Source organism: Arachis ipaensis, chromosome B3, assembly GCF_059453495.1.
Source record: "Arachis ipaensis isolate K30076 ecotype BB chromosome B3, ASM5945349v1, whole genome shotgun sequence".
Lineage (NCBI taxonomy): Eukaryota > Viridiplantae > Streptophyta > Magnoliopsida > Fabales > Fabaceae > Arachis > Arachis ipaensis.
The window spans coordinates 131,102,851-131,120,129 of record NC_142438.1 but is presented as its reverse complement, the minus strand read 5'-3'; the positions used below and the strand labels follow the sequence as shown (position 1 = coordinate 131,120,129).

Sequence of the window (17,279 nt, the reverse complement as noted above, 5' to 3'; positions counted from 1 at the left end):
TAGGGATTTTAGAAATCAGGGTTCTTAACATGTTTATGCAAGAAATCATGAATTGGAACATGAAAATTAGGATTAAAATGAAAAATATGAAGAAAAAACGAATTTGCCTCCTCCCCACCATCCTGGCGTTTGAACGCCCAAACGCTACATGTTTTGGGTGTTCAACACCCAAATGCTACTTCTCCTGGGCGTTCAACGCCCAGCTGCTGCTTATTTCTGGCGTTGAACGCCAGGAAGTCCTTTGTTACTGGGCGTTTTTCTGAACGCCCAGAACGTTGTAAATCTGGCGTTAAACGCCCAGAAAGAGCTTCTTTCTGGCGTTCAACGCCCAGATGGCTATCCTTACTGGCGTTCAACGCCCAATGGATGCTTCTGTTGGGCGTTGAACGCCCAAAATAGACTTTTACTGGCGTTTTCTTGCCAGTGAGCTCTTTTTCTCTGTTTTGCGTGCAGAATCCTTCTGTAACCCTGTGAACTTATACAATTGACTCTTTACCTTAGCATCAATGAACTTTATATAAACAAATAAAATCAAGAATAGGTCAAAATGCTTAGAGGAAGTGATGCCCCATGGCTGGGTTGCCTCCCAGCAAGCGCTTCTTTATTGTCTTTAGCTGGACCTTGCTGAGCTTTTAATCTAGCTTCAGCCTTGAGCACTCTTGCTCAACATTGCCTTCAAGATAGTGCTTGATTCTCTGTCCATTAACAATAAACTTCTTATCAGAATCAATATCTTGAAGCTCCACATAACCATATGGTGATACACTTGTAATCACATATGGTCCCCTCCACCGGGACTTCAGTTTCCCGGGGAATAGCCTGAACCTAGAGTTAAACAACATAACCTTTTGTCCTGGTTCAAAGATTCTAGATGACAGCTTCCTGTCATGCCATTTTTTTTATTTTTCTTTATAAAGCTTGGCATTTTCGAAAGCAGTGCATCTGAATTCCTCTAGTTCATTTAGCTGGAGCAATCTTTTTTCTCTAGCTAATTTGGCATCAAAGTTTAGGAATCTGGTTGCCCAATAGGCTTTATGTTCCAGTTCCACGGGCAGGTGACATGCCTTACCATACACAAGTTGGTATGGAGAGGTCCCTATAGGAGTCTTGAATGTTGTTCTGTATGCCCACAGAGCATCATCCAAGCTTCTTACCCAATCCTTTCTACGGGTACTTACAGTCCGTTCTAGGATTCTTTTTAGCTCTCTGTTAGAGACTTCAGCTTGTCCATTAGTCTGTGGATGATATGGAGTCACCACCTTGTGGCGAATCCCATACCGGACCATGGCAGAGTAAAGCTGTTTGTTGCAGAAGTGAGTGCCCCCATCACTGATTAGTACTCTAGGGACCCCAAACCTGCTGAAGATATATTTCTGGAGGAAATTCAGCACTGTTTTAGTATCATTGGTGGGTGTGGCAATGGCCTCTACCCATTTTGATACGTAGTCAACGGCCACCAGAATATAAGTGTTTGAGTATGATGGTGGAAAAGGTCCCATGAAGTCAATTCCCCATACGTCAAACAACTCAATCTCCAAGATTCCTTGTTAAGGCATGGCGTAACCATGAGGTAGATTACCAGCTCTTTGGCAACTGTCACAGTTACGTACGAACTCTCGGGAATCTTTATAGAGTGTGGGCCAATAGAAGCCACATTGGAGGACCTTGGTGGCTGTTCGCTCACCTTCGAAATGGCCTCCATATTGTGATCCATGGCAATGCCATAGGATCTTCTGTGCTTCTTCTCTAGGAACACATCTCCGGATTATTCCATCTGCACATCTCTTAAAGAGATAGGGTTCATCCCACAAGTAGTACTTTGCATCAGTAACTAATTTTTTCTTTTGTTGCCTGTTGTACTCTTTGGGTATGAATCTTGCAGCTTTATAGTTTACAATGTCTGCAAACCATGGTGTTTCCTGAATGGCAAATAAATGCTCATCCGGAAAAGTCTCAGAGATCTCAGGAGAGGGGAGGGACGTCCCTTCTTCTGGCTCTATCCGGGACAGATGATCAGCCACTTGGTTCTCTGTCCCTTTTCTGTCTCTTATTTCTATATCAAACTCTTGCAGAAGCAACACCCATCTTATGAGCCTGGGTTTTGAATCCTGCTTTGTGAGTAGATATTTGAGAGCAGCATGGTCAGTATACACAATCACCTTTGATCCTACCAAGTATGATCTAAACTTGTCAATGGCATAAACCACTGTAAGTAATTCTTTTTCTGTGGTTGTGTAGTTCTTCTGGGCATCATTTAAAATGCGGCTAGCATAATAAATGACGTGCAGAAGCTTGTCATGCCTCTGCCCCAGCACTGCACCAATGGCGTGATCACTGGCATCACACATTAGCTCAAATGGTAATGTCCAGTCTGGTGCAGAAATAACTGGTGCTGTGACCAGCTTGGCTTTCAGCATTTCAAACACCTGCAGACACTCTGTGTCAAACACAAATGGCGTGTCAGCAGCTAGCAGATTGCTCAGAGGTTTTGCGATTTTTGAAAAATCCTTTATAAACCTCCTATAGAATCCTGCATGCCCTAGAAAGCTTCTGATTGCCTTAACATTGGCAGGTGGTGGTAATTTTTCAATTACCTCTATTTTTGCTTGATCCACCTCTATTCCCTTGTTTGAAATTTTATGCCCAAGGACAATCCCTTCAGTCACCATAAAGTGACATTTTTCCCAGTTTAAAACCAGGTTGGTCTCTTGGCATCTTTTCAGAACTAGTTTCAGGTGATCAAGACAGGAGCTGAATGAGTCTCTATATACTGAGAAGTCATCCATGAAGACTTCCAGAAATTTTTCCACCATATCAGAGAAAATAGAGAGCATGCATCTCTGGAAGGTTGCAGACGCATTACACAGCCCAAATGGCATCCTTCTATAAGCAAACACTCCAGATGGACATGTGAATGCTGTTTTCTCTTGATCCTAGGGATCTACTGCAATCTGGTTATAGCCTGAGTAGCCATCCAAAAAGCAGTAATAATCATGACCTGCCAGTCTTTCTAGCATCTGGTCTATGAATTGTAAAGGAAAATGATCCTTTCTGGTGGCTGTGTTGAGCCTTCTGTAGTCAATACACATGCGCCACCCTGTAACTTTTCTTGTAGGAACCAGTTCATTCTTTTCATTATGAACCACTGTCATGTCTCCCTTTTTGGGGACAACATGGACAGGGCTTACCCAGGGGCTGTCAGAAATAGGATAAATAATCCCAGCCTCCAGTAATTTGGTGACCTCTTTCTGCACCACTTCCTTCATGGCTGGATTTAGCCGCCTCTGTGGTTGAACCACTGGTTTAGCATTATCCTCCAATAAGATTTTGTGCATGCATCTGGCTGGGCTTATGCCTTTAAGGTCACCTATGGACCACCCAAGAGCTGTCTTGTGTGTCCTTAGCACTTGAATAAGTGCTTCCTCTTCCTGTGGATTTAAAGCAGAGCTTATGATCACTGGAAAAGTGTCACCTTCTCCCAGAAATGCATATTTCAGGGATGGTGGTAATGGTTTGAGCTCGGGTTTAGGAGGTTTTTCCTCCTCCAGAGGAAATTTCAGAGGCTCTTTCATTTCCTCTGAATCCTCCAAATCAGGCTGAACATCTTTAAAGATGTCTTCCAACTCTGATTCGAGACTCTCAGCCATGTTGATCTCTTCTACCAAAGAGTCAATAAGATCAACTTTCATGCAGTCTTTTGATGTGTCTGGATGCTGCATGGCTTTGACAGCATTCAACTTAAACTCATCCTCATTGACTCTCAGGGTTATTTCTCCCTGTTGGACATCAATGAGAGTTCGTCCAGTTGCTAGGAAGGGTCTTCCTAGAATGAGAGTGGCACTCTTGTGCTCCTCCATTTCCAGCACTACAAAGTCAGTGGCAAAGGCGAATGGCCCAACCCTGACAATCATGTCTTCAATCATACCTGATGGGTATTTAATGGAACCATCAGCAAGTTGGAGACATATCCGGGTTGGTTTAACTTCTTCAGTTAAACCAAGCTTTCTAATAGTGGATGCAGGTATTAGGTTGATGCTTGTCCCAAGATCACATAAAGCTGTCTTGGTGCAATTACCGTCTAATGTGCATGGTATCAGAAAACTCTCAGGGTCTTTAAGCTTTTCAGGAAAGCTTTTTAGAATGACTGCACTGCATTCTTCAGTGAGGAGAACTCTTTCAGTTTCTCTCTAATCCTTCTTATGACTCAAGATCTCTTTTATGAACTTGGCATAAGAAGGTATTTGCTCAAATGCCTCTGCAAATGGAATCTTTATTTCAAGAGTCCTGAGATAATCTGCAAAGCGAGCAAATTGCTTATCCTGCTCCTCTTGGCGGAGTTTTTGAGGATAAGGTATCTTGGCTTTATATTCCTCAACCTTAGTTGCTGTAAGTTTATTTCCTACAGAAGTGGTTGAAGAAGCCTTTTTAGATGGGTTGTTATCAGCACTTGTGTGTGTCTGATCCCTCACTGGCGATTGAGTGCCAGAGTTAGAAGCTGGAGTGACATTAGACGCCAACTCCTCATCTGTTCCTGGCGTTTGAACGCCAGAACTGAGCTTCTTTTGGGCGTTCAACGCCAGATCCTTGCTTGTTTCTGGCGTTGAACGCCAGTCCTGAGCATGGTCTGGGCGTTCAGTGCCAGCCTTCCACCCAACTTCTGGCATTTTAGTGCCAGAATTATTTTTCCCTAGGCTCTTACTATCCTCAGATGGATTTTGGGTGGTTTGCTCATTTCTTGGTTTCCTGCTGCTTTGAAGTGGGGTATTTAGTGCTTTCCCACTTCTTAACTGAACTGCTTGGCATTCTTCTGTTATTTGTTTTGACAGCTGCTGCTTTGTTTGCTTTAATTGTACTTCCATGTTTATATTAGCCATCTTTGTCTCTTGTAGTTTATCCTTGAATTCAGCTAACTGTTTTGTTAGAAAATCCAATTGCTGATTGAATTCAGCAGCTTGCTCTGCAGGACTGAGTTTAGCAGTTACTGTTTTAGCCTCTTCTTTCATGGAAGAGTCACTGCTTAGGTACAGATGCTGATTTCTAGCAACTGTATCAATGAGCTCTTGAGCTTCTTCAATTGTCTTTCTCATGTGGATAGATCCACCAGCTGAGCAATCTAGAGAGATCTGAGCTCTTTCTGTAAGCCCATAATAGAAGATGTCTAACTGAACCCACTCTGAAAACATTTCAGAGGGGCATTTTCGTAGCATCTCTTTGTATCTCTCCCAGGCATCATAAAGAGATTCATTATCTCCTTGTTTAAAGCCTTGGATGTCCAGCCTTAGCTGTGTCATCCGTTTTGGAGGAAAGTATTGATTCAGGAATTTTTCTGTCAGCTGTTTCCATGTTCTTATGCTAGCCTTAGGTTGGTTGTTTAACCACCTTTTGGCTTGGTCTTTTACAGCAAATGGAAATAGTAATAATCTGTAGACATCCTGATCTACTTCTTTATCATGTACTATGTCAGCAATTTGTAAAAACTGTGTCAGAAACTCTGTAGGTTCTTCCTGTGGAAGACCGGGATACTGGCAGCTTTGCTGCACCATGATAATGAGCTGAGGATTCAACTCAAAGCTACTGACTTCAATGGAGGGTATGCAGATACTACTCCCATATGAAGCAGTAGAGGGGTTAGCATATGACCCCAGAGTCCTCCTGGACTGTTCATTTCCACTTAGATCCATGATGGAGAAAGGGAGATGATGTAAAAAAAATTTATTTTTATTTATTTATTTATTTATTTATTTCGAAAATGAAATAAATTAAAATAAAATAAATAAAAATGATTGAAAATTTTCGAAAAAAAATTGAGGGGAGAGAAAGTGGTTAGGAAGTTTTGAAAAGGATATGATGATTTTGGAAAAAGGTTTTAAATTTTGAAATAAAAATCTGAATTTTAAAGGTAAATTTCGAAAAATTGCTTTAAAATAGAGAGAAAAGATATTTTTGAATTTAGAGAGGAGAGAGAAAAATAATAAGATAGCACAAGATTTAAAATTTTTAGATCTAATGCTCCTTGTTTTTGAAAATTTTGGAGGGAAACACCAAGGAACACCAAACTTAAAAATTTTAAGATCAAGACACAAGGAAAACTCAAGAACACTTTGAAGACTCACAAGAACACCAAACTTAAAATTTTTAGAAAACCAAACTAAAATTTTCGAAAACCAAAGGAGAATCAACAAGAAAACACCAAACTTAAAGTTTGGCACAAAATTTAATAGAGAAATTATTATTTTTGAAAAATTTTTGAAAAGAAAATAAAAGACTCTGATTCAAAAGATAAAAATTTCCTAATCTAAGCAACAAGATTCACCGTCAGTTGTTCAAACTCGAACAATCCCCGACAACGGCGCTAAAAACTTGGTGCACGAAAATTACTTCACACTATGTAATTCCGCACAACTAACCAGCAAGTGCACTGGGTCGTCCAAGTAATACCTTACGTGAGTAAAGGTCGATCCCACGGAGATTGTTGGCTTGAAGCAAGCTATGGTTATCTTGCAACTCTTAGTCAGGATATTAATTAGTGGCTATCAATTGGCTTGCAAATGAACAAGAGACCATGAATTAAAGGTTACTTGTTATGCAGTAAATGAGAATATGTTGGAGTTTTGGAGATGCTTTGCCTTTTGAATCTCTGCTTTCTCTCTATCTTCTTCTTCACGTACGCACGTCCCTCCTATGGCAAGCTGTGCGTTGGAGGATCACCGTTGTCAATGGCTACCATCCTTCCTTTCAGTGAAAATGGTCCAGGTGCGCTGTCACCGCACGGCTAATCATCTGTAGGTTCTCGATCATGCCGGAATAGGATTCACTATCCTTTTGCGTCTGTCACTACGCCCAGCACTCGCGAGTTTGAAGCTTGTCACAGTCATCCAATCCCAGAATCCTACTAGGAATACCACAGACAAGGTTTAGACTTTCCGGATTCTCAAGGATGCTGCCAATGGATTCTAGCTTATACCACGGAGATTCCGATTAAGGAATCTAAGAGATACTCATTCAAACTAATGTAGAACGGAGGTGGTTGTCAGGCACACGTTCATAGGTTGAGAATGGTGATGAGTGTCACGGATCATCACATTCATCATAATAAGGCACAAATGAATATCTTAGATAGGAACAAACATGATTGAATAGAAAACAGAAATACTGGCATTAACTCATCGAGGCACAGCAGAGCTCCTCACCCCGAACAATGGAGTTTAGAGACTCATGCCGTCAAAAGGTACAAAGTTCTTATCTAAAATGTCATGAGATACAAAATAAATCTCTAAAAGTTGTTTAAATACTAAACTAGTAACCTAGGTTTACAGAAAATGAGTAAACTATGATAGATGGTGCAGAAATCCACTTCTGGGGCCCACTTGGTGTGTGCTGGGGCTGAGACTAAAGCTTCTCACATGCATAGGGCTGTTTTGGGCGTTCAACGCCAGCTTTGGATCCAATTCTGGCGTTGAACTCTGATGAGCGGATAATTTATACGCTTTTTGGCATTATTTTTAGTATGTTTTCAGTAGAATCTAGTTACTTTTAGGGACGTTTTCATTAGTTTTTATGTTAAATTCACATTTTTGGACTTTACTATGAGTTTGTGTGTTTTTCTATGATTTCAGGTATTTTCTGGCTGAAATTGAGGGACTTGAGCAAAAATCAGATTCAGAGGTTGAAGAAGGACTGCTGATGCTGTTGGATTCTGACCTCCCTGCACTCAAAACAGATTTTCTGGAGCTACAGAACTCGAAATGGCGCGCTTCCAATTGCGTTGGAACGTAGACATCCAGGGCTTTCCAGAAATATATAATATTCTATACTTTGGCCAAGAATAGATGATGTAAACTGGCGTTCAACGCTAGCTTTCTGCCCAAATCTGGCGTCCAGCGCCAGAAAAGGATTCAAAACCAGAGTTGAACGCCCAAATTGGCACAAAAACTGGCGTTCAACTCCAAGAAGGACCTCTACACGTGTAACACTCAAGCTCAGCCCAAGCACACACCAAGTGGGTCCCAGAAGTGGATTTATGCACCAATTACTTACTCATGTAAACCCTAGTAGCTAGTTTATTATAAATAGGACCTTTTACTATTGTATTAGACGTCTTTTTGACCATCTTTGGATGCCTGGTTCTTAGATCAGAGGGGCTGGCCATTCGGCCATGCCTGGACCTTCACTTATGTATTTTTAACGGTAGAGTTTCTACACTCCATAGATTAAGGTGTGGAGCTCTGCTGTTCCTCAAAGATTAATGCAAAGTACTACTATTTTCTATTCAATTCATCTTGTTTCGCTTCTAAGATATTCATTCGTACTTCAATCTGAATGTGATGAACGTGACAATCATCATCATTCCCTATGAACGCGTGCCTGACAACCACTTCCGTTCTACCTTAGACTGAATGAGTATCTCTTAGATCTCCTAACCAGAATCTTCGTGGTGTAAGCTAGAATGATGGCGGCATTCAAGAGAATCCAGAATGTCTAAACCTTGTCTGTGGTATTCCGAGTAGGATTCAATGATTGAATGACTGTGACGAGCTTCAAACTCGCGATTGCCGGGCGTAGTGACAGACGCAAAAGGATAGTAAATCCTATTCCAGCATGATCGAGAACCGACAAATGAATAGTCGTGCCGTGACAGGGTGCGTTGATCATTTTCACTGAGAGGATAAGATGAAGCCATTGACAAGGGTGATGCCTCCAGACGATTAGCCGTGCCGTGACAGGGCATTGGATCATTTTCCCGAGAGATGACCGAAAGTAGCCGTTGACAATGGTGATGTATCACATAAAGCCAGCCATGGAAAGAAGCAAGACTGATTGGATGAAGATAGCAGGAAAGCAGAGGTTCAGAGGAACGAAAAGCATCTCCATTCGCTTATCTGAATTTCCTACCAATGATTTACATAAGTACCTCTATCCCTATTCTATTATTTATTTTCGAAAACCTATTACTGTCTTATATCCACCTGACTGAGATTTACAAGGTGACCATAGCTTGCTTCATACCGACAATCTCCGTGGGATTCGACCCTTACTCACGTAAGGTATTACTTGGACGACCCAGTGCACTTGCTGGTTAGTTATGCGAAGTTGTGAAGATATGTTTAGACCATGGTCCTGTGCATCCGTTTTTGGTGCCATTGCCAGGGAATCAATTTCGAACAACAATTCACAACCCGAGTAGCAATTTTGCATACCAAGTTTTTGGCGCCGTTGTCGGGGATTGTTCGAGTTTGGACAACTGACGGTTCATCCTTTTGCTCAGATTAGGTAATTTTCTTTTTGTTTTGTTTTCAAAAATCTTTCAAAAATTTTTCCTTTGTTTTCGAGAAAAAAAAATTTATTCAAAATTTTTAAGAATGAATTCTAGTGTTTCATGAAGCTTGTGAAGCCTGGCTGGCTGCAAAGCCATGTCTAAATTCTTTTGGACTGAGGCTTCCAAACCATCAGCATAGAGGCAAGTTACATATTTGATAAGTAATGAGCAGTATATTCTGATATCTTGCTGAAGCTTGGCTGGCCATTGGCCATGTCTAGTGTTTTGGACCGGAGCTTTCATTGAAAGCTTGGCTGGCTAGTGAGCCATGTCTAATTCCTGGACTGAAGCTTTAAAGAAGCGCTTGTTGGGAGGTAACCCAATGTTTATTTATCTAATTTTGTTTTTGTTTTTCATGTTTTATTAGGTTCATGATCATGTGGAGTCAAAAAATAAATATAAAAATTGAAAACGGAATCAAAAACAGCAGAAGAAAAATCACACCCTGGAGGAGCATCTTCCTGGCATTCAACGCCAGAACAGAGCATGGTTCTGGCGCTGAACGCCCAAAATGGACAGCATTCTGGCGCTGAACGCCCAGAACAAGCATGGTTCTGGCGTTCAACGCCAGAAATGGCTAGTAAATGGGCGTTGAACGCCCAAAATGGGCACCAACCTGGCGCTGAACGCCTAGAGTTATGTGCAAAGGCATTTTGCATGCCTAATTGGTGCAGGGATGCAAATCCTTGACACCCCAGGATCTGTGGACCTCACAGGATCATCTCAGGATCTGTGGACCCCACAGGATCACCTCAGGATCTATGGACCCCACAGGATCCCCACCTACCTCCACTCACTTCTTCTCACCTCTCTCTTTCACACAACCCCATAAACACTCTTCCCCAAACACCCTTCACCAATCACCTCAATCTCTCTTCCCCATCACCTCTTCACCATTCACATCCATCCACTCTTCCCCATAAACCTACCTCATAAACCCCACCTACCTTCAAAATTGAAAACCAATTTCCCACCCAAACCCACCCATATGGCCGAAACCTTCCCCCCCTCCCTTCCCTATATAAAGCCCTCCACTTTTCATCAAATTCACACAACACACCCCTCTACACCCTTCTTGGCCGAAACACTTCCCACTCTCCCTCTCCTCCATTTCTTCTTCTTCTTCATCTATTCTTTCTTTTATTGCTCGAGGGCGAGCAAAATTCTAAGTTTGGTGTGGTAAAAGCATAAGCTTTTTGTTTTTCCATTACCATTGATGGCACCTAAGACCGGAGAATCCTCTAGAAAGGGGAAAGGGAAGACAAAAGCTTCCACATCCGAGTCATGGGAGATGGAAAGCTTCATCTCCAAAGCCCATCAAGACCACTTCTATGATGTTGTGGCCAAGAAGAAGGTGATCCCTGAGGTCCCTTTCAAACTCAAAAGAAATGAGTATCCGGAGATCCGACATGAAATTCAAAGAAGAGGTTGGGAAGTTCTAACAAATCCCATCCAACAAGTCGGCATCCTAATGGTTCAAGAGTTCTATGCTAATGCACGGATCACCAAGAACCATGATCAAAGTAAGAACCTGGATCCAAAGAACTATGTTACAATGGTTCGGGGGAAATACTTGGATTTTAGTCCGGAAAATGTGAGGTTGGCGTTCAACTTGCCAAACATGGAAGAGAACGCACGCCCCTACACAAGGAGAGTCAACTTTGATCAAAGGTTGGACCAAGTCCTTGTGGACATATTTGTAGAAGGAGCTCAATGGAAGATTGACTCCAAAGGCAAGCCGGTTCAACTAAGAAGATTGGACCTCAAGCCTGTAGCTAGAGGATGGTTGGAGTTCATTCAATGCTCAATCATTCCCACTAGCAACCGGTCTGAAGTTATTATAGACCGGGCCATCATGATCCATAGCATCATGATTGGAGAAGAGGTGGAAGTTCATGAGATTATACCTCAAGAACTCTACAAGGTGGCTGACAAGTCCTCCACTATGGCAAGGTTAGCCTTTCTTTACCTCATTTGCCACCTATGCAATTCAGCTGGGATTGACATAGAGGGAGATATCCTCATTAAAGAGGACAAGCCCATCACTAAGAAAAAGATGGAGCAAGCAAGAGGGCCCATTCATGGAGCTCAAGAGGCGTATGAAGATCATCACCATGAGATCCCGGAGATGCCTCAAATGCACTTTCCTCCACAAAACTATTGGGAGGAAATCAACACCTCCCTAGGAGAATTGAGTTCCAATATGGGACAACTAAGGGTGGAACATCAAGAGCACTCCATCATGCTTCATGAAATAAGAGAAAATCAAAAAGCAATGAGGGAGGAGCAACAAAGACAAGGAAGAGACATAGAAGAGCTCAAGGACATCATTGGTTCCTCAAGAAGGAAACGCCACCATCACTAAGGTGGATTCATTTCTTGTTCTTATTTCTTCTGTTTTTCATTTTCTATGTTATGTGCTTATCTATGTTTGTGTCTTCATTACATGATCATTAGTAGTTAGTAACTCTGTCTTAAAGTTATGAATGTCCTATGAATCCATCACCTCTCTTAAATGAAAAATATTTTAATTCAAAAGAACAAGAAGTACATGAGTTTCGAATTTATCCTTGAACTTAGTTTAATTATATTGACGTGGTGACAATGCTTCTTGTTTTCTGAATGAATGCTTGAACAGTGCATATGTCTTTTGAAGTTGTTGTTTAAGAATGTTAAATATGTTGGCTCTTGAAAGAATAATGACTAGGAGACATGTTATTTGATAATCTGAAAAATCATGAAAATGATTCTTGAAGCAAGAAAAAGCAGCAAAGAACAAAGCTTGCAGAAAAAAAAATAGGCGAAAAAAAAATAGAAAGAAAAAGAAAAAGCAAGCAGAAAAAGCCAAAAGCTCTTAAAACCAAAAGGCAAGGGCAAATAAAAAGGATCCCAAGGCTTTGAGCATCAGTGGATAGGAGGGTCTAAAGGAATAAAATCCTGGTCTCAGCGGCTAAACCAAGCTGTCCCTAACCATGTGCTTGTGGCGTGTAGGTGTCAAGTGAAAACTTGAGACTGAGCAGTTAAAGTCAAGGTCCAAAGCCAAAAAAAAAAAGAGTGTGCTTAAGAACCCTGGACACCTCTAATTGGGTACTTTAGCAAAGCTGAGTCACAATCTGAAAAGGTTTATCCAATTATGTGTCTGTGGCATTTATGTATCCGGTGGTAATACTGGAAAACAAAGTGCTTAGGGCCACGGCCAAGACTTATAAAGAAGCTGTGTTCAAGAATCATCATACTGAACTAGGAGAATCAATAACACTATCTGAACTCTGAGTTCCTATAGATGCCAATCATTCTGAACCTCAATGGATAAAGTGAGATGCCAAAACTATTCAAGAGGCAAAAAGCTATAAGTCCCGCTCATTTGATTGAAGCTATGTTTCATTAATAGTTTGGAATTTATAGTATATTCTCTTCTTTTTATCATATTTGATTTTTAGTTGCTTGGGGACAAGCAACAATTTAAGTTTGGTGTTGTGATGAGCGGATAATTTATACGCTTTTTGGCATTGTTTTTAGTATGTTTTCAGTAGAATCTAGTTACTTTTAGGGACGTTTTTATTAGTTTTTATGTTAAATTCATATTTCTGGACTTTACTATGAGTTTGTGTGTTTTTCTGTGATTTCAGGTATTTTCTGGCTGAAATTGAGGGACTTGAGCAAAAATCAGATTCAGAGGTTGAAGAAGGACTACTGATGCTGTTGGATTCTGACCTCCCTGCACTCAAAATGGATTTTTCTGGAGCTACAGAACTCGAAATGGCGCGCTTCTAATTGCGTTGGAAAGTAGACATCCAGGGCTTTCCAGCAATATATAATAGTCCATAGTTTGGCCAAGAATAGACGACGTAAACTGGCGTTCAACGCCAGCTTTCTGCCCAAATCTGGCGTCCAGCGCCAGAAAAGGATTCAAAACCAGAGTTGAACGCCCAAACTGGCACAAAAACTGGCGTTCAACTCCAAGAAGGACCTCTACACGTGCAACACTCAAGCTCAGCCCAAGCACACACAAAGTGGGCCCCGGAAGTGGATTTATGCACCAATTACTTACTCATGTAAACCCTAGTAGCTAGTTTATTATAAATAGGACCTTTTACTATTGTATTAGACGTCTTTTTGACCATCTTTGGACGCCTGGTTCTTAGATCAGAGGGGCTGGCCATTCGGCCATGCCTGGACCTTCACTTATGTATTTTTAACGGTAGAGTTTCTACACTCCATAGATTAAGGTGTGGAGCTCTGCTGTTCCTCAAAGATTAATGCAAAGTACTACTGTTTTCTATTCAATTCATCTTGTTTCGCTTCTAAGATATTCATTCGTACTTCAATCTGAATGTGATGAACGTGACAATCATCATCATTCCCTATGAACGCGTGCCTGACAATCACTTCCGTTCTACCTTAGACTAAATGAGTATCTCTTAGATCTCCTAACCAGAATCTTCATGGTGTAAGCTAGAATGATGGCGGCATTCAAGAGAATCCGGAAGGTCTAAACCTTGTCTGTGGTATTCCGAGTAGGATTCAATGATTGAATGACTGTGACGAGCTTCAAACTCGCGATTGCTGGGCGTAGTGACAGACGCAAAAGGATAGTAAATCCTATTCCAGCATGATAGAGAACCGACAGATGAATAGCCGTGCCGTGACAGGGTGCGTTGATCATTTTCACTGAGAGGATAAGATGAAGCCATTAACAAGGGTGATGCCTCCAGACGATTAGCCGTGCCGTGACAGGGCATTGGATCATTTTCCCGAGAGATGACCAAAGTAGTCGTTGACAATGGTGATGTATCACATAAAGCCAGCCATGGAAAGAAGCAAGACTGATTGGATGAAGATAGCAGGAAAGCAGAGGTTCAGAGGAACGAAAAGCATCTCCATTCGCTTATCTGAATTTCCTACCAATGATTTACATAAGTACCTCTATCCCTATTCTATTATTTATTTTCGAAAACCTATTACTGTTTTATATCCGCCTGACTGAGATTTACAAGGTGACCATAGCTTGCTTCATACTGACAATCTCCGTGGGATTCGACCCTTACTCACGTAAGGTATTACTTGGACGACCCAGTGCACTTGCTGGTTAGTTATGCGAACTTGTGAAGATATGTTTAGACCATGGTCCTGTGCATCCGTTTTTGGTGCCATTGCCAGGGAATCAATTTCGAACAACAATTCACAACCCGAGTAGCAATTTCGCATACCAAGTTTTTGGCGCCGTTGCCGGGGATTGTTCGAGTTTGGACAACTGACGGTTCATCCTGTTGCTCAGATTAGGTAATTTTCTTTTTGTTTTGTTTTCAAAAATCTTTCAAAAATTTTTCCTTTGTTTTCGAGAAAAAAAAATTTATTCAAAATTTTTATGAATTCTAGTGTTTCATGAAGCATGTGAAGCCTGGCTGGCTGCAAAGCCATGTCTAAATTCTTTTGGACTGAGGCTTCCAAACCATCAGCATAGAGGCAAGTTACATATTTGATAAGTAATGAGCAGTATATTCTAATATCTTACTGAAGCTTGGCTGGCCATTGGCCATGTCTAGTGTTTTGGACCGGAGCTTTCATTGAAAGCTTGGCTGGCTAGTGAGCCATGTCTAATTCCTGGGCTGAAGCTTTAGACTAACAATGCAAGATTCCTGGAATTCATATTAAAAATTTTGAAATCCTTATTTTTTTTCAATTAATTTTTCGAAAAAAAATCCAAAAAAATTAGAAAATCATAAAAATCAAAAATATTTCTCTGTTTCTTGTTTGAGTCTTGAGTCATGTTATAAGTTTGGTGTCAATTGCATGTGCATCTTGCATTTTTCGAAAATTTCATGCATTCATAGTGTTCTTCATGATCTTCAAGTTGTTCTTGGTGAGTCTTCTTGTTTGATCTTGATGATTTTTTGTTTTGTGTTGAATGTTGTTTTTCTTATGCATTCTTGAATTCTTAGTGTCTAAGCATTAAAGAATTCTAAGTTTGGTGTCTTGCATGTTTTCTTTGCATTAAAAATTTTTCAAAAATATGTTCTTGATGTTCTTCATGATCTTCATAGTATTCTTGGTGTTCATCTTGACATTCATAGCATTCTTGCATGCATCACATGTTTTGATCTGAAATTCTCATGCATTGCATAATTTTCATGTTTTTCTCCCTCATCATAAAAATTCAAAAATAAAAATAAAAAATTCAAAAAAATATCTTTCCCTTTTTTTCTCATCAAATTCGAAAATTTGAGTTGACTTTTTCAAAAAAATTTTAAAATCAAGTTGTTTCTTATGAGTCAAATCAAATTTTCAATTTGAAAATCTTATCTTTTTCAAAATCTTTTTCAAAAATCAAATCTTTTTCATTTTTCTTAGTTATTTTCGAAAATTCCAAAAATATTTTTCAAAAATCTTTTTCTTATTTTTATATCAAATTTTCGAAAATAACATAATCAATTAATGTTTTGATTCAAAAATTTCAAGTTTGTTACTTACTTGTTAAGAAAGATTCAAACTTTAAGTTCTAGAATCATATCTTGTGATTTCTTGTGAACCAAGTCATTAATTGAGATTTTAAAAATCAAATCTTTTTCAAAAACTAATTTCAATCATATCTTTTCAAAATATCTTCTTATCATATCTTTTTCAAAAATTTGATTTCAAAATATCTTTTCTAACTTCCTAACTTCTTATCTTTTCAAAATTTGTTTCAACTAACTAACTAACTTTTTATTTGTTTTCTAACTTTTTCAAAACTACCTAACTAACTCTCTCTCTCTCTAATTTTCGAAAATATCTTCCCTCTTTTTCAAAAATTTCTTTTTAATTAACTAATTATTTTTATTTTTTATTTTAAAATTTTTTGAAAATTACTAACCTTTTTCAAAAACTATTTTCGAAAATCACTAACCCTTTTTCAAAAATTATTTTCGAAAATTCTCCCTCTCCCATCTTATTCTATTTATTTATTCATCTACTAACATCTCATCTCACATCTCAACCCTCCTCACAGTTGTGTTTCTTCCATTACATCACATTCTTTGTCTCCCTCTTTTCTTCCACTCACAAAGGAACCTCTTTACTGTGGTATAAAGGATCCATATTATTATTTTTTCTGTGCCCTCTTCTTTGTCATATGAGCAGGAGCAAGGACAAGAACATTCTTGTTGAAGCAGATCCAGAACCTGAAAGGACTCTGAAGAGAAAATTAAGAGAAGCTAAATTACAACAATCCAGAGATAACCTTTCAGAAATTTTCGAACAGGAAGAGGAGATGGCAACCGAAAATAATAATAATGCAAGGAGAATGCTTGGTGACTTTACTGCACCTAATACCAATTTACATGGAAGAAGCATCTCCATTCCTGCCATTGGAGCAAACAACTTTGAGCTGAAACCTCAATTAGTTTCTCTGATGCAGCAGAACTGCAAGTTTCATGGACTTCCATCTGAAGATCCTTTTCAGTTCTTAACTGAATTCTTGCAGATATGTGATACTGTTAAGACTAATGGAGTAGATCCTGAAGTCTACAGGCTCATGCTTTTCCCTTTTGTTGTAAGAGACAGAGCTAGAGTGTGGTTGGATTCTCAACCCAAGGATAGCCTGAACTCTTGGGATAAGCTGGTTAAGGCTTTCTTAGCCAAGTTCTTTCCTCCTCAAAAGCTGAGCAAGCTTAGAGTGGATGTTCAAACCTTCAGACAAAAAGAAGGTGAATCCCTCTATGAAGCTTGGGAGAGATACAAAGGACTGACCAAAAAGTGTCCCTCTGACATGCTTTCAGAATGGACCATCCTGGATATATTCTATGATGGTTTATCTGAGTTATCAAAGATGTCATTGGATACTTCCGCAGGTGGATCCATTCACCTAAAGAAAATGCCTGCAGAAGCTCAAGAACTCATTGACATGGTTGTAAATAACCAATTCATGTACACTTCTGAAAGGAATCCTGTGAATAATGGGACGCCTATGAAGAAGGAAGTTCTT

The 17,279-nt window shown here is 39.9% G+C and overlaps 1 non-coding gene across 1 annotated transcript; it reads right to left on the bottom strand.

Moving 5' to 3' along the window:
* Positions 1–16,961: 16,961 nt before the first annotated feature.
* On the bottom strand, positions 16,962–17,069 carry LOC148572465 (small nucleolar RNA R71). The gene has a single exon (XR_015907903.1). It is a non-coding gene; the product is annotated as a small nucleolar RNA R71 (small nucleolar RNA).
* Positions 17,070–17,279: the final 210 nt, after the last annotated feature.